The sequence below is a fragment of the Ambystoma mexicanum genome, chromosome 2q, assembly GCF_040938575.1.
Source record: "Ambystoma mexicanum isolate Mex_15411 chromosome 2q, UKY_AmexF1_1, whole genome shotgun sequence".
NCBI lineage: Eukaryota > Metazoa > Chordata > Amphibia > Caudata > Ambystomatidae > Ambystoma > Ambystoma mexicanum.
In genome coordinates, this window is record NC_090924.1 from 536,499,189 (window position 1) to 536,524,555 (window position 25,367).

A 25,367-nucleotide genomic window follows, 5' to 3' on the forward strand; every position below is an offset into this window, starting at 1 on the left:
TAGCAGTAAGTTAAATGGCATCTTTTTCTCACACAGCCCTCTTCTCTCACTATTCCAGTCTCTCTTCCCCCCCACTCCTCTTATGCCCATCCTTGGCCAATTGGTAGCTTTCTTGTCGAAGATACATAAGCAGCTGCCTTACAATTCTTTAACTAATGCCGGCTCTGCGGCATGTTTACAACTCTACCTTTTCACTCCAGTTGACCATAGTTTGCATTTGTCTCCAGAGTGGTTCTTTATTTAATGTTCAAATTGGCTATTTCGATCTCCAAATTCTCTCACCATTGTTTCGCAAATATATTTGATTAGCTAATTTCATGACTTATTTGTGAGCCTTAATTCTAATTAGTGAGTCGAGGTGTTTGGGCACTAGGGTTTGAGTCCACTTGCACTAGATACTTTCTGGTGTATTTGTTTAAAAACATTAATTTTACTGATTGGCTGCTAGATCAGGTGTTGCCCACAACTCTTTTTCGGAATAGTAATTGTTTTCCCAGATGCCTTGCGCATGAAGCAAAGGGGTATCCTTGTTTGTAAACCATTGTGTTCTTTATTAATGGGGTGATTTAAGTGGTCAGCCGTCACACGCTTCGACCTCTGTCTTTTTCAAGGCTAGTATGTTTGCGTGCATTAACCGATTGGTTAGGTTTTTCCTGTTGATTGCTTGAGGTGGATGTCTTCCACTAGTGGTCCTGCTGGACTGTGTAGAGTTGGGCTCAGCTGGGCATTTGTCTGGCCGGTTCGCCTCAAGCTCCTTGATAAAAACGTCTGGATCTGGCAGAACAGAATCTGTCCGTGATTAAATAGAACTTATTACTTTAGGCTGTCGCTGTTTTTAGGCATTCAGTTTTGCTGCATGGGTGGACCGAGTTATAGAGAAAATGCGGGTTGCCCAGGTTTACACAATTCTGGTGACATGAGGAAGACTAGATTGGATGTCTAGTGGTTCCAGATTCTTCATCTTCTACTTCGGTTTCACACACACACATAGTACCTAGATTAACTAGAACAGGCAAATTGAATGCCAGCGAGATACTAGTCACCTGCTCTTTTTGTAGCCATACTTGTTAATGCAATCATGAAATACACGCAAATTACTCTTATTGAGAAGTAGAAAAGTCGCATTCTTATACTGATAATTTGTTCGCTCGTTGTAAAAGGATTTTCTCTGCTTTGGGAGCTTTGGGAGAAAAATGAGATCAGTGTTTTCATTACTAACTGGATTCATGGGGCTAATTATTGCAAGATAGAGATTCCACGCCATACCTTTACCAATATAAGCAAAGTGTCAAAGTACACAGATCACGTTATTATGCAGTGCTATTACCACAAGGAAAAATAATTCAAGGACAGTTAAAGGAAATGTGACACCAGCGATCAAGTTGTTAAAGATAAATGTAACAAGTTGCTTGAGATTATGCTGCCTTGAACAAATGCTAGGTACAAAACAAGTGTAGGCGTGGCGTGTTCATTATTTTCAAATGCAAATTATCAATATAAATGTGACCTGATTCTGGCAACAAACGCTTACTCTACAAACTGATATATTTTTGTTTCTGTTGCTCTTTAATAGTTACTTACAGATCCTTTATGATTGTGTAATAAGATGCACAGATGGAGATCTGGTGACGAGTACCTCCCAAGTTTCAGTTGGAACTTTTCGATTCAAACAAAGCGTCTTTAACTTACCCAAAGCAGCTGCCTCGCTGCTGTTTGTATCAGGCTTTTCTCAGCCTTCACTGATCGCGCCCACTTCCTACACACATTCAGTATCAGCCATCTCTTTCAAATGCATTTATTGTGTGGTAAGGCAGTTTTTGTACCACCTTCTGATGATGCTAAAACCACTAACCTTAGGGTGAAGGCTAACACACCTGACGTGAAAGGGAAGCCGAACCTCAACGCTAGGTAACGTGCGACAAGGCTTAACTCGGGGGTTGCAGGCTGGCACAAAGGTACGATTAAGCCACATAAGTCTAAAAAATACACAACACTGATATACTGAAAAATAATTTTTTTTTTCTAAAGTAGCGCAAATAAAACTACCAGTTAAAATAATTACTCAGTAATAATGCACAGCATTAAAAGATACCAAACATATTATGAAAACAGTTATGCCTATACAAAGACTCTCATAACCTCAATGTATATATGTGGGCCCACTACCAGAGGTAAGCACCAAACATAAAATGACAGGGTGGGCGGAAAGAAACAAGGAACCATAAAACGTAGCAAGCAGGGTAAGCCTCCTACGTGCCTGCACACTTGTGTGCAGTGTTTTAAAGAGACATGCCTACCCTTTTATATGTGGAAGGCCTGAGACCTGGTGGTCAGCACGTAACGCATATAGTGTCGGTATGGGTTGAAAAGGCAATTTTACCAATGGGAAAGATATGTTCAAAATCCCTAAAGCCTCTAGCAATAATGCACACTCATTAGCACGCCAAAGGCACAATATTAGAATTAATGCATAGGTTTACTTGATAATACATCAGTCTTAGGAGGTTGGAAACAAGTTTAAACCAAAGTTAAATACTTTCAAAAATGTTAAAATAATGCTAGAAACTGGAAGCTTATTAATACATTTCAGGGAAAAATTAATAGTGTTAGTTTATTTGATAATGTTAAAAATGCAGTCCAATTGCAGAAATATAGAACATGATTTTCATAATCAATAAAAAAAATCAGAGGTCCAGCTGTCCTGACCCCTGCTCGAGGATCCATGCCTGCTGAGTCTTCGGAAGTACCTCTGGACCACCCAGCGGATTGATCAGCTCTCTTGAGCTGCCTCACTGCAGCTGTCGCTGTTCCAAGTTCGTCCTTGGAACGCATAGTCTTCAACTTGTGTAACACAATATCTTTTCCTGTAGTTTCAACCTTCCTGACCAAAGATAAGTAGTTCATGGCCTGTTCCTTCGTTCGCACCATGAGGCTCGCCTGCCACTGCGTGGCCGTGGTGTGACCGTGTCCCGAGATTGCCCGTTCTCTGGAGGTCTTCCTCTTGTCATGGCATGGATATTCAGCTGTCCTGTCCTCAGAACGAACTCTGAAGAGCCCAGGAACACCACTACCTGGACCCTAACCCGACCATGAAAGTGACCTCTACAACCTCACGGCACCTGGATCTCCCTCGACCGGATAAGGCCTAAAAGAAAGAACCCCTGAAGTGGTTGCAGAGTAAGGTGGGGTGAATTTGCATACCCATACGCAGGTTGCTTAATTTCTAAAAGTGCCCACCCTACTATAATATATAATGTACTGAAAAATATTAAATTGCTTAGAATCACATGCTGTGCATAGGTCCGACATCCCGTGGTCACTGCGGAGTATTGCATTTTGTTTTTCGTAGTCGAAAAGGGGACGTCGACAAGGCGTGTCTGTAACACTATCCCTATAGTGACGTGCATTGTACCCACAATCCCTCACGCGTCGAGGTCCCTCAGATTGTTTTTTTCCACCCAGTTTATGGTCGCCTTTCGCGGAGCTCCTAGAGAGACATTGCTAATACTTGCCACGGACCTCGGTCCTTTGTTATACTTAATATATTATTAACGATCCCTCCCCTCGACGTTAGCTGTGAAGCTGTTTCTCCGCCGAACAGATTTTCGACGGAGAGGAAGAGCGGAGGAGATCCTTCGGCGCTGCCGAACACGTGGCCTGGCCTCGACGGCCAACATACAGTAGGGAAAGTGGGGGTTCGAACTTTTATCTTCTCTTTGAGAATGTCTTTCTTTCTCCCCTTTCTTTCCCTTGGGGTTGTTATCGCCAGCTATTATTGCCTCAGCTATGGAGAGGACACCTTTTAAGTTCTGCCCACGCTGCAGGGGCAAATATACTTGGAAGGATAAGCACAAGCTCTGTAATCGTTGCTTGCCCCTCGATCACAAAGAGGACAGCTGCGCAGCCTGCAAGCTCTTAAAACCTAGAACCCTTAAGGAACGAAGGGTTAAAAGGTGGGCGGACTACGCGATGTCGAAGTCAGTTTCCTCACCCGCTGCCGCTGTTACTGAAAGTGACGAGGAGGGCGATAACTCGACGTCCGTTACGGAAGTCATGAACCCCCAGAAGGAGCGTTCACGCTCCTCGACGTCCGTCCCCGGCCCCGACGGGCTCGGCTCACGCCCTGCTTATGGGGATGAACACCCCGGCGACAAGGACGCACATAAACCCCATAAGGCTAAACATACAACCCACGGCTCTTCTTCGTCGAGAACGAAGGATCCATCAGCGCCGAAGGGGACGCAGGGCACTCCGGCGTCTACCGCAGACCGTAAAGGTCTCAAGCCCCACCCGCAAACGCAGCCGCGACCAGCGATTGGGCTTTCATCTAACACGGGCGCTACCCCAAAAACATCCGACGTAACGCTCCATAGAGCGGCCGTCGAGGTACAACGCGCAACGCACACAACGTCGACACCAGAGCCCTCGACTGACAAACTCGTTGTCGAGAGCCTAGCGAGAATTGCCTCCGAAGACAAACGTGCGCGGACGACGAAACAAACGTCGAATACCGCGACAAAAAGGCACAAAGGTAGCCAAGAACTGCCCCTTTCATCTAAGGACGCTTCTGAACTACCGGAGGGCTTTTCGGAAGGAGACGGTAACCTCTCGTCGACGTTGTGGGAGCGTTCGAAGCGGTTCGAAGGTGAAAACACAGATTTCCCCCCTCTAGACTATTCAGGGGTACCCCATGAGACCCTTGAAAGACTCCATTCTTGCATGGAAAAAATGGAAAGGTTTCTAGGAAACCAAGACCCACCCACTCACAAAAGACAAAGAGAATGGCCCCAGGATGACCCTAGAGTCAAAATTCCTAGGCTGGTTCCCCCTTCCACAGATGTATATGACCTCACTGAGGAGGAGCAATACCTTCAGGAAGATGAGTGTTTGGGTGGGCAAGAAGAAGAACTTGAGGAAGAGGGGTTCGAAGAAGATCCTTACACTAATTTCGAAGAGGATACAGCTACATCGCAGCCCTGGCAATCCCCGTCAGTGCAGCCGTGGCAATCCCCATCAGTGCACTCAGACCCTGATGCCTTTCACCCTTCTCCTCTCAAGGATTCACATATTGGGAACTCCTCTCCCATAGATGACCAACCTTCCCTCAATGCACTATTGCGCAAGGCAGCAGCGCATTTTGAGCTTGACACAGGGGAAGCTCTTCCAGACATAGACTTTGTAGAAAGAGTTATTAAAGAAAAAGCCCCTGTTAGCCAGTCTATTCCTCTCCTGGCTTCTATTAAAAGAATAATTTCTCCTTCCCTTTCTAATCCAGCTTTAGTAAGAGGGGTCAACCCTAGAATAGAAAAGCTCTTCAGCCCTTCATCCTCTGACCCTTTATACATCAGAGGACACTCTATTCCGGACTCCCTTGTAGTTACCAACACAAGGAAAAGAGCAGGGGTACCACTATCCACTAGTGAAGCACCACCTGACAAAGAAGGCAAGCTGTACGCACTTGGGAAGAGAATCACGACCTCCGCCGCCTTCTCTACTAGAATTGCTAATAACAACTCCCTATTAGCTAGCTACGCAGATGCACAGTGGAGCAAGCTGCGCAGCGAGGCAGAGGACGCACCTGAACCCCTGCGGTCACGTCTGCTAACTGTAATATCAGAGGGAACACTTGTAAACCAGGGCATCGTTAAGAACTCCCTAGATGCCGCTGGAACTGCTGGCCGATCCCTGGTTCAGGGAATACTTCTGAAACGACACGTTTGGCTACGCAATTCAGGTTTTAAACCCGAAACCCAAGCCTCCCTCATAAATAAACCCATAGAACAGACGCATCTGTTTGGGAAGGCAGTTGATGAGGCACTAGAACATGCTAAGAAAGAGTTTGATACCATCAAGACTCTTGATCAAATATCTAGACCCCCTAACAGGCGAGGCTATGGTAATAGACGCTCCTTTCGTGGCCAAAGACAGCAGCAAAACCAACAACAATGTTACTCTGCTACCAACTGGCCCTCTAACCAGGGTAACACCCAGTTCAGTCAAAGAGGCCAACGGCGTGGCAGAGGAAGAGGTCGTGGCTCCAGCCCCAGAGGTTCCACTCCCAATACCAGCAAATGACCCGAAGATTCGGGTCCCCTCCCATGCATCACCGGTCGGGGGCCGCCTAACATCGTTCCTATCAGCATGGGAGGGAATATCGTCAGACCGATGGGTATTATCAACCATAACCCACGGATACTGCATAGAATTCAACGGTTACCCGAAGTACAAACCCCCACGAAACCAACGCAGATCACCGGAGCACCTCACCATTCTTTTACAAGAAGTAAAAGAACTGCTGAAAAAAGAAGCAATAGAACCTGTCCCCCTATCTCAGGTAACAGAAGGTATTTATTCAGTGTACTTCCTTGTACCCAAAAAGGACTTAACCATGTGCCCTGTATTAGATCTGCGCCCAGCGAACAACTTTGTCAAACCACAGAAGTTCCGTATGGTGACCTTGCAGGAAGTAATCCCACTGTTATCACAGGGGGATTACATGACAACGCTAGACATGAAAGATGCATACTTTCATATTTTAATGTTGCCAGCACACAGAAAATACCTCGGGTTCAAGATAGAGAACAAACACTACCAATTCAGAGTACTACCCTTCGGGATAGCTTCTGCTCCAAGAGTATTCACAAAAGTACTGGCAGTAGCAGCGGCCCACCTGCGAAGGCTATCCATCCCAATATACCCTTACCTCGACGACTGGCTCATAACCGGGGATTCTTACGAAACATGCTTCTCCAATACCCAAAAGACCGTAAACCTTTTGTACCAACTGGGCTTCTCCATCAACGAAAAGAAGTCCAGCTTAGAACCCAGCCAAACCAAACAATTTTTAGGGGCTCTAATTCAAACAAAGGACGGCCTCGTCTTCCCCTCCAACGAGAGGGTCCAAAACATGCTGTTTCAGATCCCCCATTATGTAACAGGTCGGGAGGTGACGGTACGCAAAGCTATGCGCTTTCTAGGGATGATGGCGTCATGTATTTATTTGGTACCTCACGCGCGTCTGCGCATGCGCCCAATGCAGGAGTGGCTCAACAGCCAGTGGTGTCAGGCCAGCGGACAATGGGACGATCTAGTGGTGGTCTCGCAGGCCTTAGTTCTTTCACTGAGGTGGTGGACAAAAGAAAACCTGCTAATAGGGAAGGCTTTTGCCACACCCGCGGTAGAAGCCACTCTAACCACAGACGCATCCCTCACAGGATGGGGGGCTCACCTATCCCATCAGACTGCTCACGGAGCGTGGACTCCGAGCTTAGCATCCAAACATATAAACCTACTGGAACTTCTAGCAGTGTTCAAGGCACTGAAAGCCTTTCAGAAACACCTGCAAGGAAAGACAGTGATGGTCCTCACAGACAGCACCACAGCCATGTACTACCTCAACAAACAAGGGGGCACTCACTCTCCAGGACTGTCCAAACTGTCCCAGAATATATGGAAGTGGGCTCTCAGACACAACATGTTTCTATTATCGCAACATGTACCAGGGGAACTCAATCTGCTAGCAGACAAGCTCAGCAGAGACTTCCCACTGCCCGAAGAGTACGAATGGCAATTGCACGAAAACATCGTTTTAGACGTCTTCACGCAATGGGGTTTTCCGGAAATAGACCTGTTCGCAACTATGGAAAACTCATGCCAAAGTTACGCCTCCAGGTACCCCCAGAACCAATCCAAGGGGAACGGTCTGTCGATTCAATGGTCAGGGAAATTTGTTTACGCCTTTCCCCCGACTCCCCTTCTCAACAAAGTGGTGCACAAGATGCACCAGGAGCAGGTTACCATGATACTAGTGGCCCCAATGTGGGCCCGGCAACCTTGGTTCGCTCACTTGATGGAGATGTCCCTATCTCCCCCAGTGAAACTTCCCTGCCCATACAACATGCTGTCACAAGACAAGGGCAAGACACTGCACCCATGCCCTCAGACCATGAACTTAGCAGCCTGGCTCCTGAGATCGTAGAATGTGGCCATTTACAACTCCCTCAGAGATGTATGGACATCCTCAGGGAAGCCAGAAAACCAAATACTCGCCACTGCTATGCTAGCAAATGGAAAAGATTTGTCATCTGGTGTACAAATAGGAGCATCAACCCAATTGACTGCTCTCCTACTGACATTGTCCTATACTTGACCCATTTACTGGATTCAGGTCTAGTGTTCAATTCTTTTAAAGTCCACCTAGCGGCACTTTCTGCATACACCACTTCCCAACTTAAAGTGTCGTGGTGGAAGATACCAGTTATCAAAGCCTTCATGGAAGGGGTAAAAAGAATACACCCTCCAATAGCTAACCCAGCTCCCGGATGGGACTTAAATGTGGTACTTTCTAGACTCATGGGCCCCCCTTTCGAACCCATGCACAGAGCAACTCTTAAAGACCTCGCTCTTAAGACTGCTTTCCTAATAGCTATCACCTCCATTAGGAGAGTAAGTGAACTACAGGCTCTTTCTGTACTAGACCCCTTCGTAACAGTTCACAAAGATAAAGTGGTTCTACGCACACACCCAAGGTTTGCACCAAAATTCATCTCAAAATTTCATGTAAACCAGTCTATAGAACTACCAACGTTCTTTCAAAACCCTTCCAGCTTGGGAGAAAAAAGTCTGCATACACTAGATGTACGCAGAGCAGTCATGTTCTACATGGAAAGAACCAGACCACTGAGAAAGACTAATCAGTTCTTTGTCTCTGTGGCAGCAGGAAGAGAAGGAGATGCAGTTTCAAAGTCCACTATATCTAGATGGATTGTTCTATGCATCACTCTCTGTTTCTCTCTTGCTAAGAGAGAACTACCCTTCAAGCCAAGAGCACATTCCACTCGAGGCACTGGGGCTTCCATAGCATTCATTGCAAATGTTCCCCTTGAGTCCATCTGCAAAGCGGCTACCTGGAGTTCTGTGCACACCTTTACAAAACACTACAGTCTAGATACACACTCTAGATCTGACTCCCAGGTGGGACAGGCAGTATTAAGACATCTTTTCTCTACTGTTCCTTCTCATAACCCACCGCCAACTCCGGGTACTGCTCGCTAGTCTATGCACAGCATGTGATTCTAAGCAGATTAACAAACATCAGAAGACAATGCATTACTTACCGTAAAAGCATTTCTGATGGTTGTATCTGCTTAGATTCACATGCGCCCACCCTTCCTCCCCGCTCGGATGGAAGGAACATAGACACCTTTTTTATATATTCTCTCTTTTCTGTACTCACTCACGTCTAGAAGGCTCCCTCAGGGCAGAAAAATACAAACAGAGGGACCTCGACGCGTGAGGGATTGTGGGTACAATGCACGTCACTATAGGGATAGTGTTACAGACACGCCTTGTCGACGTCCCCTTTTCGACTACGAAAAACAAAATGCAATACTCCGCAGTGACCACTGGATGTCGGACCTATGCACAGCATGTGAATCTAAGCAGATACAACCATCAAATGCTTTTACGGTAAGTAATGCATTGTCATCCTCTACTTGGTGGTCAATATTACCAATTGATTAAAAATCAGTTCTGCTTTATGAGTTAAAAGGTGTGATTTATTGTGCCTTGAGTTCATGAGTTACAAAAATCGAATGAGCCTATGTTTTTCGAGCTATGCTGTTCTTCAGGGCTCTTAAACATTACATATTTAGTTGTGCTATTTAAATTCGACTTTTGGCTAAGTGCTCTTGTACAAAGTATTATTCATTGCACAAATTCTAAGCCTCCCATGTAATGGTGCAATCTTCTCTTTGAAATTGTGCTGTGTGTACTGTACGTTGGCACGGATAAATTCCAGCGTTCCAGACGGAGGACAGCTCCTTGACTACTGAAAGGAAACAGAGCTGATGCGTGCCAACGCACACGGAACACAAGGCTTAGTGGGCACTTCCTGACTATTACTCTACTCACAGCTGATTGAACTGTTATTTGCAATTTCAAAGAGAAGATTGCACCATCACATGGAAGACATAGAATATGTGCAAAAGAACACTTTGTACAACAGCACTTACCCAAAAGTTAATTTTAAATAGCTTTTTGTAAATCTTCTGTCTAACTTGAATTATTGGAGTGCTCTGTGTCATCGCAGCCCTAGACCACTCGCACCCTCTTGAGTCTAAGCTTTAGTGCTCTACTTAACTTGACTGGGTTTGGCGAGGCATCCGTGTTTTTCCTGTTCATCAGTGTTCGGTAATATTTTCATAGTAATGATACATTTTCACCTGTTTCAACCCCAGAACTTTTTGATTTAATGGTGGATTCTTTTTCCTTGTAACTCTGAGTAGGAACCTTTTTCCACACTCACAGAATCTTTAACTCTTTTTATGGGTGCCATTTGTAAGGCTCTCCATGGTGTCTTTTAAAAGTTATCCTCTTTAACATCTTTTTGGCAATAACTGCCTATTGTTGTTGGGTTGCCCTAGGGGCTCCCCTTCTAACTTTCTCTGGCTAACCTTGAGAGAACTACAGTCCCCAAGGGTAGAACGGATCTTTGGATCCCTTTTACATTTTATTTGGTGAAACCAGCACAGCCCACCTTATGTGGAGTGTTGGGGAGATACAATGTATCCCCTTTTCATACTAACACTGTAACAATTCTGTTACAGGGACAAGCTTATCTTTAATGGCTGGTCGCAGTGATACCTTTTACTAATTCGGTGCATCTTTAACGTGGGCTGTTTTCACAACTGCAGTAAAGGCACCCAAGGGTGCTCATTTTGCCAAAATGGCGCCTGTCTTATTTCTTCGCCATTTTAGTGTTTCGTGTCCTTCCTTCTCCTGACATCCAGGGTGGGAAATTCCTTTGTGTTATTTTTATCTTCGGCGGGAGTCACAACCAGGCACCAGTCTGTCTGTGAAGGCAGGAAGCGAGGGAGGAGTCCAACACGCCACAGCCCTTTGTCTTCCTCCTTGCCTAAATGGGGACAAATCCCAGTGGCAGGGCTGGCTGGCCTGATTGAACAACCAGATCGCCCCTTGTTGTAAAATGCAGGCAGAGAATGCAGAAGTTGTGCTGTAGTTCCTGTTAAATACTCTGAACCTGAAAGGTGAAGACAAGTCGGCCACTGGAACCAAAACCAAAGAGGATGATGAAGGGAAAGCGGCTGAGGCGATTTCCAGCGACTGGAGAGTCTGCTGTGTAACCAGAGTCTTCTGTAGCCCTTCCTTCCAATCGACCTGGGGACTCCGAAAACAACGACCCTGACCCAGAGCCTGGTGAGACCCACGAGACTCGAAGACCTGCATTTTGAGCTATGCCACGTCGTTCTGCAATACCCTGGGACCTCAAGCCATCTGGCAGTGCACAGTCTTCCGAATTCCATGATGGAACTTTGTGGGCATCCTGCTGGAACTCCAGAGACACGATTCAAGTCCAAAAGTACCCTCACCAGAGAGCTGGACCTTTGTAACGACAAGAATCCGAACAGCGATATTCATTCTTCATCAGTGCTGTTTGAAAGGCGCTGAAACCACAAAGAGCTGCTGAATCTAAGAAAATCTGTAGCTGACAAAGCCGCAGGAGCCCGCCAGAAGTTTTCCCTCTTGTCCCCACGACTAAGGCACAGGAACAAGGTTCTGCTTGGCTGTAGCAAGGAGGAATCCAGCTGGAACACTTGCTTCAAATCAGAGGTACTGTGGTGGCTTGGGGTACTTACCCTATTGCCATACGTCGTGCTTTCTTACTTGAGAAGTGCACTGGCTTACCTTTTGGAGTTGATTTCAACTTCCCTTGCACAGTCTTAACGGCTTGTTTTCCTTAAGCGAGTTTCTTGAACTATCTGACTTTGTGAAAGACTTTGTCCAAGAAGTGCATCAGAACTATTGATGAAGTCCAATTTACTTTGGCTGTCCTTGCACCCTTCTACATCTTTTGACTTTGGCATTGCTTGTCCCCCTCATAGGTTGTAATGTGTTGAACACTTACTGCTCGGAAAGACTTACCTAGATTTCATTAGAGGCTTGAAACTGTCTTCACATTATAAGAAAGTATGTTCTAACCTTTCTGGCAAGTATATATATAAGGTTGGATTACTTACCTTAGAAATGTTCTGCCATTCTGAAAAGTAGATATAAGGTTATTTTACTATACCTGTGAATTGGTTGTGCCTCTTCCCCAAACGTAATGCTGTTGGCTTCAGTTACCCGTTTTTTTTTAAATGAGTGTGTAAGTTTACCAACTGGGTCTTGCTTCCCCCAACTTGCTGTTAGCTTGTCCAGAATAAGTCTTTATTAGGTTGTACCTGTTATGTTACTTGGCATTTATATAGCGCTCTATATATCATTGGTATGACCTCAAAGCGCTGGTAGGCTGAACGCCCTCGGGAACCGTAGTTTAGGTCAGTAGAGTGAGAGAAAGTGTCGTAGGGTGCACCGGATGTGTGTGCAGCTGATGTAATTGCTGTGTGGGACCTGCTTCCTAGCGGAAGGTGTGGTGCTGGAGATATCAGTTGTATTTGTGCAGTTGAGTGGGTGGACACCTAGACTGGGTTCTGGCTGCGTTTAGGCCTGAAGGACGCATATGTGAGCAACTCGGCCGGAATGTGTGAAAAGAAAAGATCAGCCTGAAAAGCATGGTGGCGCCCCAAGTCGGAAGTCTAAAGAGTTCAAATTGACAAGAGCAGAGATGCTGCAACAAAGGGATGCCACAGAGGCTGACCTGGGCTTGAAACAAACTGAAAACAAGACCCTATTGTAGCGCTTCTGTTTCACAAAGGAGTAGCAAGAAATGAATGGTTTTGAAATCATACGAGGAAAAAAAGTTTTAATTCTTTTGAAAAATGCAAACACTCGTAAATCAAAGATTAAGTTAAATGCAAGTCTAAGTAAAACAAGAGATGTTAGTCACAATTTAGAATTGGCTTGGTGCCAAATATTGAAATGAAGTCCAAATATTTGAATATTCGTAATACTCTTAGATCAGAGTTTTTTATAGCACAAATAATTTATGCCGAGTTAGGTTCGCTTAGTCTTGATGAACAATATTTCGAGTGTAGCAAAGTAATAAGAAAAGTTCTCTTGTGGTCCTTATTAGTATTGATAAGGAATTGTGTCCTTGGTTGTTGAAGTAGCTTTAAGGAGCAATTGGCTAATTTTTTTAGAAGAATCCTTTTGAGGGCAACGCATAGATGCAAAAAGAATCCTCGTAAATGTTGATGAAAAAGTATGCTCTTAGTTATTTTTTAGAGTAGCATGGAAGAGCAATAGGCTCTGTGTAAAAGGAGTCCTTTTGAGGACCGTACATGAATGCTTAGTTAATCCTCGACACGTGTTTTCCCCACCGCGTGATGGTTCTTCAGGAGAAGAGTATGTTGACATAGGATTTTTCCATTTTTTTTTGTTTAGGTTTCCATTGTGAACACATTTTTGTTTTCTGAGAGGAAGAATAAGAAAATTATTTGTAACTCGTTGTCTTGCACACACTTGTTTACATAATGAAAGAGGTATACTAGGTTGTGGAGGAAAAGCGTGTTGATACTTACATATTAAAGGTTAGATTAATGGTGTTCAAATGGTGCAGGAACACTTGCAAGTTATGTAGAGAATCGGGTATCATTCCATAATGGTAATCTGAAACAGATTAGTTATATGCCGACTATCAATTTATTGTGCAAAAGATTTTTTTGACCTTTTTCGTACACACTATACATATTATGAAGGCAAGATATTGAGAAAATGGTTTTTAGCCGGAGATTTAGGAGGACAAGGATATGGTTAATACATATTCAACTGCTGGCAAGATAAATTGTTTGTGGGGGGGCGACAAGGATGGTGTGGAGACTGTACATTAAACTTTCCAATTTAGAGCTAACAGACTAGTTAAGTATAGGCTGATATTAGAAAAGGAGCACTGCTTACCAATGTGGTGAATTTGTAAGAAAAACGCATGGGCTGGATGAGGCCAAAAACATGTAATGAGGCTGTATAATATACAAGCAAGCTTACCGATGTTGTGCTAGGTCCTTCTTGTTCGAAGAGACGTGACATCCGCCTTGCTATGCGCATCACAGAAGCTGTATTTATAGCGCAACTATGTTAATTGGCGTGCACGTAATGTCATGCGTCATCACGTTAGTGCGCAATGACGTTATTGCGTCCATTCCGAAGTAAGATCCGCCATCTTGGAGCGGTCCAAAATCGCGTCATCTAAATTTGCACCGTCAATGTCAATTCATAATGGAAAAAGAGGCGGTTTTTAAAAGTAATGTTTGTGAGGATAGCTATATGCGAAGGTGTAGGAGAAGCAGGTGGTCTCACCATGTCTCGCCTGCTTGAAAAAGCATGAGTCATGTGATGGTGGTCTGCTAAATGATTCTCCCTTTGGTTTATGGACACTACGATGAAGCCAATTGGCTAATAGGAAGAGATGGATATTAACACAGTTATGATTCAGTGTTCCAGAAATTAACATGAGACTTCAAGTTGACATGGGCAGTGAAGATCGAGTGATATGTATTGAATTAAGAAAAAAAAGTAGGTTCAGAACAGAGGGGGGAAAAATGAGTGGTGCAATACAAAAACTCAGGTATTCAACTATGGTAGTGGCTGGTGTAGCAATTCGAAATGTTAAGTGGGAGTTGAGAGTAGAAAGAAAACAGTTGGTCTGGATGTGAAATTGGGTGGTGGCTGGTGTGCCTAAAGTGCCAAGTGGTAGGGAGGGATTCGAAGTAGACTCTCTGATGTCAGGTGGAGGCTGGTGTGTCCATGTTATGTAATGGTAGGAAGGTGTTAACTGTAAGTTGACAGTTGTTGTAAATGCTGCATATCGCCAGTGGGGGTGGTTCACAGGAAGTAGCATAATTCTAGGTCTGTGTTGAGGCCAGTGTTGCAAGTGTCCATCAGACAGATCCAGCGTGCTTCCTGTTGTCTCAAATGGAGTTCAATGTTACCTCCTCTTGGCGGGAGTTTGAGCTTCGCAATTCCAAATAATTTGAGTTCATTGATCTGTGCCGGTCGGTGGGATTCCATAAAATGATTTGCTCTGAGATCTCGTGTCTTGGTTTGTAATGGCTCTGATATGTTCACTGATTCTGGTTTTGGGTTTTCTGATAGTGCTTCTTATGTACAGTTTATTGCATGGACAGGTGATGACGTATGACAAATTTACTGTTACAGTTGATGAGTTGTTGGATGGAGCCCTTTGGTTTGACTGTGGTTTTTGCTTTATCTAAGAATTTGCATACCGAACATTGGTCACATTTGTAGCCCCCTTGTAGTGGTTTCTGTAGCCACATGGTGTGTGTGTCAGGGTTCCTTGGGATTGAATTACTCAGAAAATGTGATGGGCTCAGTTCATCTTTTAAGTTTCTTGCTTTTTTGAAGGTCAGGGTGGGTTATGCTTCCATTGTGGCAAAAAGATGTGGATCAGATCGAAGAATGTTCCAGTACTTGTTGAAAATTTTCCGAATGATTAGATTATTTGAGCTGTATTTCATAATGAAGTTGGTTTTCTTTTCTTTACCATCTGTTTGTTTCGGATGTAACTTGTAGCAGCGATTGTCTGGTCCTTGTAAGTGATTTGTGGTAGTTTCTGTTGACAAGTGCTGTTGGGTATCCTCTTTCAATGAACTTATGCATTGTTTGTGTAGCATGTTTTGCAAAGTCATCTTCCTTGGTACAATTTCTTTAACTCTCAAAATTTCACCAAAGGGTATATTGCGGATGGTGTGTTGTGGATGATTGCTGGATGCATGAAGAATACTGTTGACAGCGGTTGGTTTGGTGTAGAGTGTGGTACAGATGGTATTGTGGATGTAGAAAGTGATGTCTAGAAAGTTGATATTTGTTTGGCTAAATTCTGTTGTGAGTTTAAGGTTGTAGGTGCTTTGGTTAAGATAGTGAAAATAGTCCTGGAATGCTTGTATTGGTCCATTCCATATGAAAAAAAATATCATCAATGTATCGGGCCCAGAAAACGATATTGTTGAGGTGAGTAAATGATGTATGTTGCCATGCAAATTCTAGTTCATAGTGGCCCATGTACAGGTTTGCATATGGTGGGGTATATTTCGCACCCATGTCTGTGCTTTGTATTTGCCGGTAGAGCGATTTGTTGAATGTGAAAGTTATTTTGCAGTGTGCATTGTAGCATCTTGAGAATCATTTTGTTTTGGTCATGAAGTGAAACGGAACGAGTTTTCAAAACGTATTCAGTGGTGGTGAGTCCTTCATCATGAAGTATGCTGGCGTATAGTGATGCGACGTCCATAGTTATCAGCCAGTAGTCCTTGTTCCATGGTGTATTGTCAGTTAGCTGGATGATATGAGTGGTGTCTCTGATGTAATGTATGAAGCAAGTGAGCTTGCCAATGGTTGAAGCTGGTGATCTATGTACTCTGAAATGTGTTCAGTGATTGATCCAATGCCATTGATGATGGGCCTGCTTGATGGTAGATTGATGAATTTCTTATGGATTTTCGGTAAAAAATAAATGGTTGGAATAATTGGGTGAGTAATGGTCATGTATTGATATTCCTCTTCTGTCAAAAGTGATAGGTCCCTCCAATAGCTGCTCATGGTTTTCCATCTTTCTCCTATTTCAATGAGTGGGTTGTCGCTGATTTGCTCATAACATTTCTTGTCTTTCAGATGCATTGATGCCATGAGTATATAGTCATTTGTTTTTAATAACACAAAGTTGCCTCCTTTGTCGGATGACTTGGTTGTGATGTCTTGATTGTTTGAGGTCTCAGTGCTTGTGTTTGAGCAGTTGTGAGATTGACAGTATTTGAGCTTCTTCTGAATAGTATTATTGTTGATGTAGATATCCCTGAGTTCTTTTTGGACTACTTTGGAGAAGGTATCAATTGCATTCTCAGGTGGTAAAGTTGGTATGAACTTGGATTTGTCTTTGAGTTTGGTATTGATAGCTAGACCTGTTGCGATGTTTTGTTCTTCTAAAAATCTTTCCATGGTGAACTGTTCGTTTTCCTCTGATATTGATGAGGTCTAGTGTTTTTTCAACATGTTCTATGGATAATTCGGAGGGTATTGATGTGGTATCTGAGACTTTTTTCTTGACGTCCATATTTGCAAAGAATTTTTTCAGTTTCCTGCAAAAAGTGTAGAGGTCCACGATCGTCGTAAAGTAATCGTAATTTTGGTCCGGACAAAAGTTGAGTCCCTTATTCAATGTTTGGATTAATGATTGTGGGAGTTCTTCTCCCGTTAGGTTTATGACTACGTTTTACGTGGGGTTAGTGGGTTTTGTGATCGGACCTGTACACCTGTTTTTTATTGATTGATTGTGTTTCCCTCCTCTCTTGCCACGTTTGGTTCTGGTTGAGGAGAAGTAGGGTTTTTGATGTTGGGTATTATTTTGATAATTTCTCATTAATTTCTGTTGTTGAAATTCCTCTAAAAGAGGATACTTATTTGGTATGTTGTGTTTTCTTACTGGTCGAGGGGGTTTCTTTGATTGGTTGATTAGGTGGTGCTGAGCCTCTATCTTCAAGTTCACTGTCGCTCACTGTGTCAGTACCAGATGATAGCGGAGTTGCTGGTAGTTTGTTAGGTGTAATGAGGTTGGATGATCATCCTCTAGATAAGATTGTTGGTCTTTTGTTAAATGTGTATACTCTTTTGAATTTATAATCCAACTTGTTCCCCGACGCACACCATATGGCTACAGAAACCACTAAAAGGGAGCTACAAACGTGGCCAATGTTCGGTATGCAAATGTTCAGATAACGCAAGAACCACCTTCATCAAACCAAATGGCTCCATCCACACCATCCAACAACTCATCAACTGTAGCAGTAAATTTGTCATATACGTCATCACTTGAACATGCAATAAACTATACATGGTTAGCACTATCAGAAAACTCAAAACCAGAATCAGTGAACATATCAGAGCCATTACAAATTAAGACAAGAAATCTCCGATAGCAAATCATTTTATGGAATTCCACCGACCGGCACAGAACAATGAACTCACGTTTTTTGGAATTGCGAAGCTCAAACCCCCGTCAAGAGGAGGTAACATTGAACTCAATTTGAGACAACAGGAAGCACGCTGGATCGAATCCCTACCTACCACTTTGCACTTTGGGCACACCAGCCCTCACCCAATTTCACATCCAGACCAACTGTTTTCTTTCTACTCAACTCCCACTCACCATTTCGAATTGCTACACCAGCTACTACCATACTTGAATACCTGAGTTTTTGCCTTGCACCACTCATTTTTTTCCCCCCTCTGTTCTGAACCTACTTTTTTTTTCTTAATTCAATACTTATCACTCGATCTTCACTGCCCATGTCAACTTGAAGTCTCCTGTTAATTTCTGGAACACTGTTTGAATCATTACTCTGTTAATATCCATCTCTTCCTATTAGCCAATTGGCTTCATCGTAGTGTCTATAAACCAAATGGAGAATCATTCAGCAGACCACCATCACATGGCTCACGCTTTTTCAAGATGGCGAGACCGCCTGCTTCTCCTTCTACACCTTTGCCTATATCCATCTATCCTCACCAACCATTACTTTTAAAAACCGCCTCCTTTTCCATTATTTACATTGACTGTGCAAATTTAGATGATGCGATTTTGGACCGCTCCAAGATGGCGGATCGTAATTGGGAATGGACACAATGAAGTCATCGCGCACTAACGTGATGACGCATGATGTCATCACGTGCACGCCAAATAACATGGTTGCGCTATAAATACGGCTTCCGTGATGCGCATAGCAAGGTGGACGTCGCATCTCTTCGAAAGAGAAGGACCTAGCACAACCTTGGTAAGCTTGCTTGTATATCATACAGCCTCATTACATGTTTTTGGCCTCATCCAGCCCATGTGTTTTTCTTACCAATTCACCACACTGGTAAGCAGTGCTCCTTTTCTAATATTAGCCTATACTTAACTAGTCTGTTAGCTCTACATTGGAAAGTTTAATGTACAGTCTCCACACCATCCTTATCGCCCCCCCCACAAACAATTTATCTTGCCAGCAGTTGAATATGTATTAACCATATCCTTGTTCACCTATAGTGTGTACGAAAAAGGTAAAAAATCTTTTGCACAATAAATTGATAGTCAGCATATAACTCTGTTTCAGATTACCATTATGGAATGATACCTGATTCTCTACATAACTTACAAGTGTTCCTGCACCATTTGAACACCATTAATCTAACCTTTAATATGCAAGTATCAACCCGCTTTTTCTCCACAACCTAGTATACCTCTTTCATTATGCAAACAAGTGTGTGCAAGACACAACGGTTTACAAATCATTTTCTTATTCTTCCTCTCAGAAAACAAAAATTTGTGTTCCCAATGGAAACCTAAACAAAAAAATGGAAAAATCCTATGTCAACATACTCTCCTCCTGAAGAGCCACCGTGACCAAGCAGTGGGGAATCGCGTGTCGAGGATTAACCAGGCATTCATGTACTGTCCTCAAAAGGACTCCCCTTTTACTTTTTCATCAACATTTACGAGGATTCGTTCTGCCTCTGTGTTGCCCTCAAAAGGATTCTTCTCAGAAATTGAGCCAATTGCTCCTTAAAGCTACTTCAACAACAACAAAGGACACAATTCCTTATCAATACTAATAAGGACCACAAGAGAACTTTTCTAATTACTTCGCTACACTCTAGAAATATATTGTTCATCAAGACTAAGCGAACGTAACTCAGCATAAATTAATTTGTGCTGTAAAAAACTCTGATCAAAGAGTATTACGAATATTCAAATATTTGGACTTCATTTCAATGTTTGGCACCAAGCCAATTCTAAATTGTGACTTTAACATCTCTTGTTTTATTTAGAAGTGCATTTAACTTAATCTTTGATTTACGAGTTTTTACATTTTTCAAAAGAATTCAAACTTTTTTTCTCGTAATGATTTCAAAACCATTCATTTCTTGCTACTACTTTGTGAAACAGAGAAGCGCTACAGTAGGGGCCCTGTTTTCCAGTTTTCTAGGCCGGAATGTGCTTGGTTAGCTGCGTTTTATTAGGGTAATGAGGTGTTCATGGGGTCCTATTCATATGTGAACAGCTGGGCCGAATTAGTCAGGGGTATAGCTGTGTTCTAGTTTACGGATGGTGTAAAGTAAGGGTGGGCGTTGTGATATGATTGTTGTCTTTAAAGCGCCCAAGACCAGGCATGTGAACAGGATGTCGGGGAACAGAGCAACACACAGATGGGCTGGAGTTACAGCGACAGGGGTGGGATACGGATCTATAGCGACAACATAGTGAACAGGACGGCAGGGTATCCAGTCCATCCACTGTATCCATTCCATCCACTGTATCCATATCCATCCATCGATTCTGTCCACTCCGTCGATTCTGTCCACTTCATACATCTATCCCTTCTATCCGTCCGTCTTTTATCTATTGCACCCATCCATTTCCACCAGCATCCATTCCATAGATTCCATCCATCCACTCCAGCAACCTTTCCGCTTCATCAGTGATGTCTATTTTCTCGGGTTCATGCATCCACACCATCTGTTCCATCCACTTGTCCTACATGCATCGATCCACATCATCCATGTCATCAGTACCTTCTATCCTTCCTTCTTTTATCTATTGTGTCCACCCATTCCGTCCAGCATTCATTCCATCGATTCCCCTCATCCATCAACTACATCTGCCCATCAACTCCATCCGTTCTATTGATTTTTTTCTATTCTCTCTAGTTCGTCCATTCTTATCCACACATCATACATACCTTCCATACATTTAATCCTTCATTTCACATAAGTCTATCTGTTCCATTCATTCCATCCTCTGTCCGTTCTCTCTGTTCATTACTCCATACATGCATCAGCAGCATTCATTCCATTTTGTTGGTCTGTTCCTCCATCATTCCATCCACATATTTCCTTGATCCATTCCCTTCATCCATTCCATCGATCCTTCCTAACCTGTGGGTAGGAACGGAGGTCATTGGGCACATGGTAGAGTCTCATTGTGTATTGGGTCGTTATTTCAGACATATCTTTAGTGTTGGTGTTATGGAAAGAGCCATGTTTTTAGTAATTTGCGTAACGTCATAGTCTTGGGTGTCGGATGTGAGGTGGAAGTCGGTGCCAATGCTGAGAGAGCGGATCCTCTGATCCTGATGGAGTTGGTGGTTGGGAATCACTGAAAGGAGAGCAGAGCTTGATCTTAGGGTGCGGGGTGGGAGGTAAGGTTTTAGGTTATCTTGCAGGTATAGAGGGCCGGTCTTGTGCCCTGCAAGATGGGAGATGCAGAGGATCTTGAAAGTGGCCCTTTGTCCAACTGGCAGCCAGTGGAGGGTTCTGAAGTTGGAGAGGCGTGGTCTCTTGGATCCAGGGCTAGTAGCATTTTAGCAGCAGCATTTTGCGCTCTTTGGAGTTTAAGGTGGTACACTGGGAGTCCAAGATAATGGGAGTTGGCATAGTCCAGTCTCGACATTACAATGGACATAACAGCGGCAAGTCTGTTCGGGAAGGAGAGGTAGGGAAAAATGCGCCTGATAATTTTGAGATGGTAGTGACAGGATTTAGATACATTGTTCTGTTGGGAGAGGGTTAGGTCAGAGTCCATAGTGCATCCAATGTTTTTTACTGAGACGGAGGGGGTGACTGGTTGGCCCATGTAAGGGGACCATGGGAGTGGATGAGGGAGAAGCTTGGTGTTGCCGCACACCATGATTTCAGTTTTAGTCTGGTTTAGGAGGAGGTTTGTAGTCATCCAACGGTCAATATGTATTAGGCAGACTGAGAGTTGGAGTTGTGTAGTTTATGGAAGATTTGGGTATCGTCAGCGTAGTTGTAACACAGGATATTGTGTAGGTGGATGATTCCAGGGAGGGTGGACATATAGAGGTTGAAAAGGAGAGCTAATGGACAAGCGCCTTGCGGTACTAAAGTATTAACTGGGCGTGCAGCCGAGACAAAAGGGGAGAGGAGTTTTATTTGTTTCCTGTTGAGGAAGGAGGCGATCCATTTGAGAGCGGTTCCACGGATTCCTTGGGAGTGTAGGCGGTCAAAGAGGATTGAATGGTTGATGGTGTTGAAGGCTGCAGACAGGTCGAGGAGAATTAGTGCAGCGCATCCTGCAGAGTCTGCAGTGATCTTAAGACCGTCCCAGATTGAGGCCAGAGTGGTTTCGGTTCCATGTCGTGGTCTGAAGCCTGATTGGGAGTGGTCAAGGAGGTGGTTAGATTCGACAAAGGCATTTAGTTGGGAGTATGCAGTTCGGTCAATGAGTTTTGCAAGGAATCTGGTGTTCGAGATGGGACGGTAGCTTTTGGGGTAGAGGGGGTCAAGGGATGGTTTTTTAAGAGGCTTGACATGTGTAATTTTGAATGCATCAGGAAAGATTCCAGAGCTGAGGGAATCATTCAGGATGATTCGTGCATGCTCTCCTTCACAAGTGGACAAGAATATTTCTTTAAGGACTGAGGCAGGGCAGGTGTTCAAGGGGGAACCAGAGGGTTTGCGAGCAGATGTAAGGTCGAGAAATTCTTCTCTGGAGATTGGTTTGAAGGAGTCAAAGGTGGGTGGGGAAGGGGTTGTGGCGGCAGGTGCGAGAGTGGTTTCTGGATTGGACGGTATTTGGGGCAGGGAGAGGAGGGACAGTTTTTTTTTTTGTTAAGGGAAGTCGTTCTGTCAAAGGCAGTGGTGTAGAAGTGGAGGGAGAGTGCCAGAGCAATTTTGATGGGGTAGAATGGGTAGAGGTACAAGTGGGTTTGACAAATTCAGATATGATTATGTGGCGTTCCTTGCTGCAGTTTCCACAGTTGAGGATCCTATTGTTGTAGGGGGCTTTTTTGGCATTCTGGATTTCTGCCTTGTAGTTGCGATGGTGAAAGGCGAAGGTGGATCCACTGAGACAATTTTTTTCTGCTTGCCATTTGCGTTCCAAGGATTTATTTAGTTTTTTGGCCTTCCTCAGTTCGGGAGTAAACCATTTGGGAAATGGTCCAAGGCGTGAGGAGGGGTGGGGGGGGCACGAGAGGTGAGCGGAGTTGGTCATTGAGCCATGAGTCGAAGGAGTCGATGGTTAAAGATCCATCAGGGGGCTTGTTGTGGGGGGAGTTTGAGAAGCAGCGCTTCTGCTAGGTCAGGGAGGATCTTTAGTGTTTATCCAGCATTTGCGGTGACAGGGGTTGGGGGAGAGGATGGAGAAAGTGACAACAAAATGGTGGGACCACATGCGTGGTTGGGGAGGTGGGGCTCGATGTAACGGGAAATGGGAGCTGAAGATGGCATCTAGGGTTTGCCCTTTAGAATGAGCTGGCCCGTTCATGTGAAGGGAGAGGTTGAGCGCATCAAGACTGTCGACCAGTGAGTGGGTCATGGGGTTGTTGGGGATGACTAACCAGATATTGAAGTCTCCTAGGAGAGTCAGGGAGGGGTGATTGACTTGAATGGTGGCGACAGTCACAGAGGTTGGTTGTGAAATGTCTGTCGTAACCAGGGGGGGTTTGTAAATGATTAGGAAGCTGTGGGCGTAGGTCGGAGGTAGAGAATTTAACAAGAAGGGATTTGCATGATGGAATGCATGACTGAGAATCTACGAGTGAGACAGAGAAGCAAGATTTGAAGAGGACAGCCACGCCGCCTCCTCTTGAGGGTCTGTTGAGTGGGATTAGGGAGAAGTCACGGGGGGGGGGGAATGCTTTGTGTGCAACAGGGGCATAGTCCGAGAACCGGGTTTCAGTGATCAAGACTAGGTCAGATTTATTAGAGGAGTGGAGGTCGATGATGCGGTCTGTTTTTCGCTACAGAGCGGGCGTTGAAGAGGATACACTTCACTTCGGAGTGGGTTGTGGTCATGGATGTAGTTGGGGTCCGAGCGGGAGGTGCGTGGAGGAGAGGGTTGGGGCTGGGGAAGGGAAGGGTGGGGTGGAGGGTGGAGGCAGGTCTGTGGTGGCTGGGAAGAGTAAGCGTGCAGAGAAGGAGATCGGAGGGGTGTGGGTAGAGATTAGGGGGTGCGAGTGGGCGGATGGATGTTGGTCAAGGGGACCTGGGGGAAGAGGGGAGTCTCTGGTGAGTCTCGAGGGATTGGAGTGGTCTTGTGTGCAGGGTGAGAAGTCAAGAGAGGGGGTGTTAGCCAGGGCGAGGGCAAGGGTGAGTGTAGCAGGAATGAGGAGGGAGAGATTTGGTGGGTAGAAATGGTGAGGTGTAGGCAGTCATGGAGCCGGACCAGGATCGTTTTCTAAATTTCATGAGTTTTTGTGCAGGGGGGGGGGGGGGTGAGAGAGGGTGCGCGGGTCGGAGGGCAAAGGAGATGCTGCTATTGTTCTTGCGAGGGCGAGACGAGCTGTTTTTAGTGAGGGTAAGGGATATGGTGGGGGGAAAGTTGTTGGCAGGTGTCGAAGAGAGGTTAAGGAGGCGGGTTTGTGGGTGGTGGGCTGCACATTTGAGATTGGATATGGGATGGGGGCTCTGAGGTATGGGGCGAGGGGAACGAGGGGTGGGATGATTGCCGATGGGTGGGAGGTCAGGGTTGAGGGAGATGAGGGTTTGGGTTATTTGGCGCGGCAGCAGGCTCCCCTGGTTTGGGAGTTGGATTGGGGGTTGGGGATGTCATGGCGAGGGAGATTAGGGAGTTTTCAATAGCAGTCAGAGGGAGGGAGGGTGATGAATTTGGGTGGGAATGGAGGGGCTGGATAGGTTTCGGGGGAGGGAGGTGGTTGGCTCGTCAGTGTGGCTCTGATTTTTGAGTTTGATATGGGGCAGGGTGTCATCTCATGTTGTATTGGGGAGTTCTCGGAAGTGGTCAGAGGAAGGGTTGGGAGCGATGCCTTTGGATGGGAAGGGGCAGAGAGGTGGTTGGCGTTTCAGAGTGCAGCTTTGATTTTAGGGTTCGTTGTGGGGTAATGATGGGGGGGATTGGGCGAGTGGCAATATGCTGAAGTGAGGTGGACGAGGGGATTTCTACGGGTGTGCTCTGGGAAGGATTGGTTGTGGGGCTTGTGAAGGCTGTGGGAGCTAGTGTGTGGGTGGTGAGCCGTGGGGGATGAGTGAGGACGGGAGGGAGGGAGCGCGGGGTTCTAGGAATATGGGCGGGTGTGGGAGGTGTATATTTGCGAGATGGGGTCCCCATCTAGATGTGACTTTTCAGTGCTCTAACTGGATTTGAGATGAGCTAAGAGCGTTCAATGCAACATAGAATCTCTTGGCAGAATGTCTGGATGTGACTATCTTAAGCGGCAGAGCACAGCAACAGTACATTTTCGGCATACTATCTAGATGTGAGGTAGTTTTAGGAGGTGGAGTACAGCACATTGATCTTTGTGCGCGCTATCGAGAAGTAACTCAGTCTTAAGAGGATGGGTACAACACAGTAAACATTCAGCGCACTATCTAGATGTGACAATCTTAAGAGGCAGAGTACAAGACAGTAATCTTGTTTGTGCTATCTAGAAGTG

General features: G+C 44.8%; 1 protein-coding gene across 1 annotated transcript in view; it reads left to right on the forward strand.

Annotated features, from left to right (window-relative positions):
- UQCRC2 (ubiquinol-cytochrome c reductase core protein 2) overlaps positions 1-25,367 on the forward strand; it is a 666,108-nt gene that overhangs the window by 202,636 nt on the left and 438,105 nt on the right. The window lies entirely within an intron of this gene.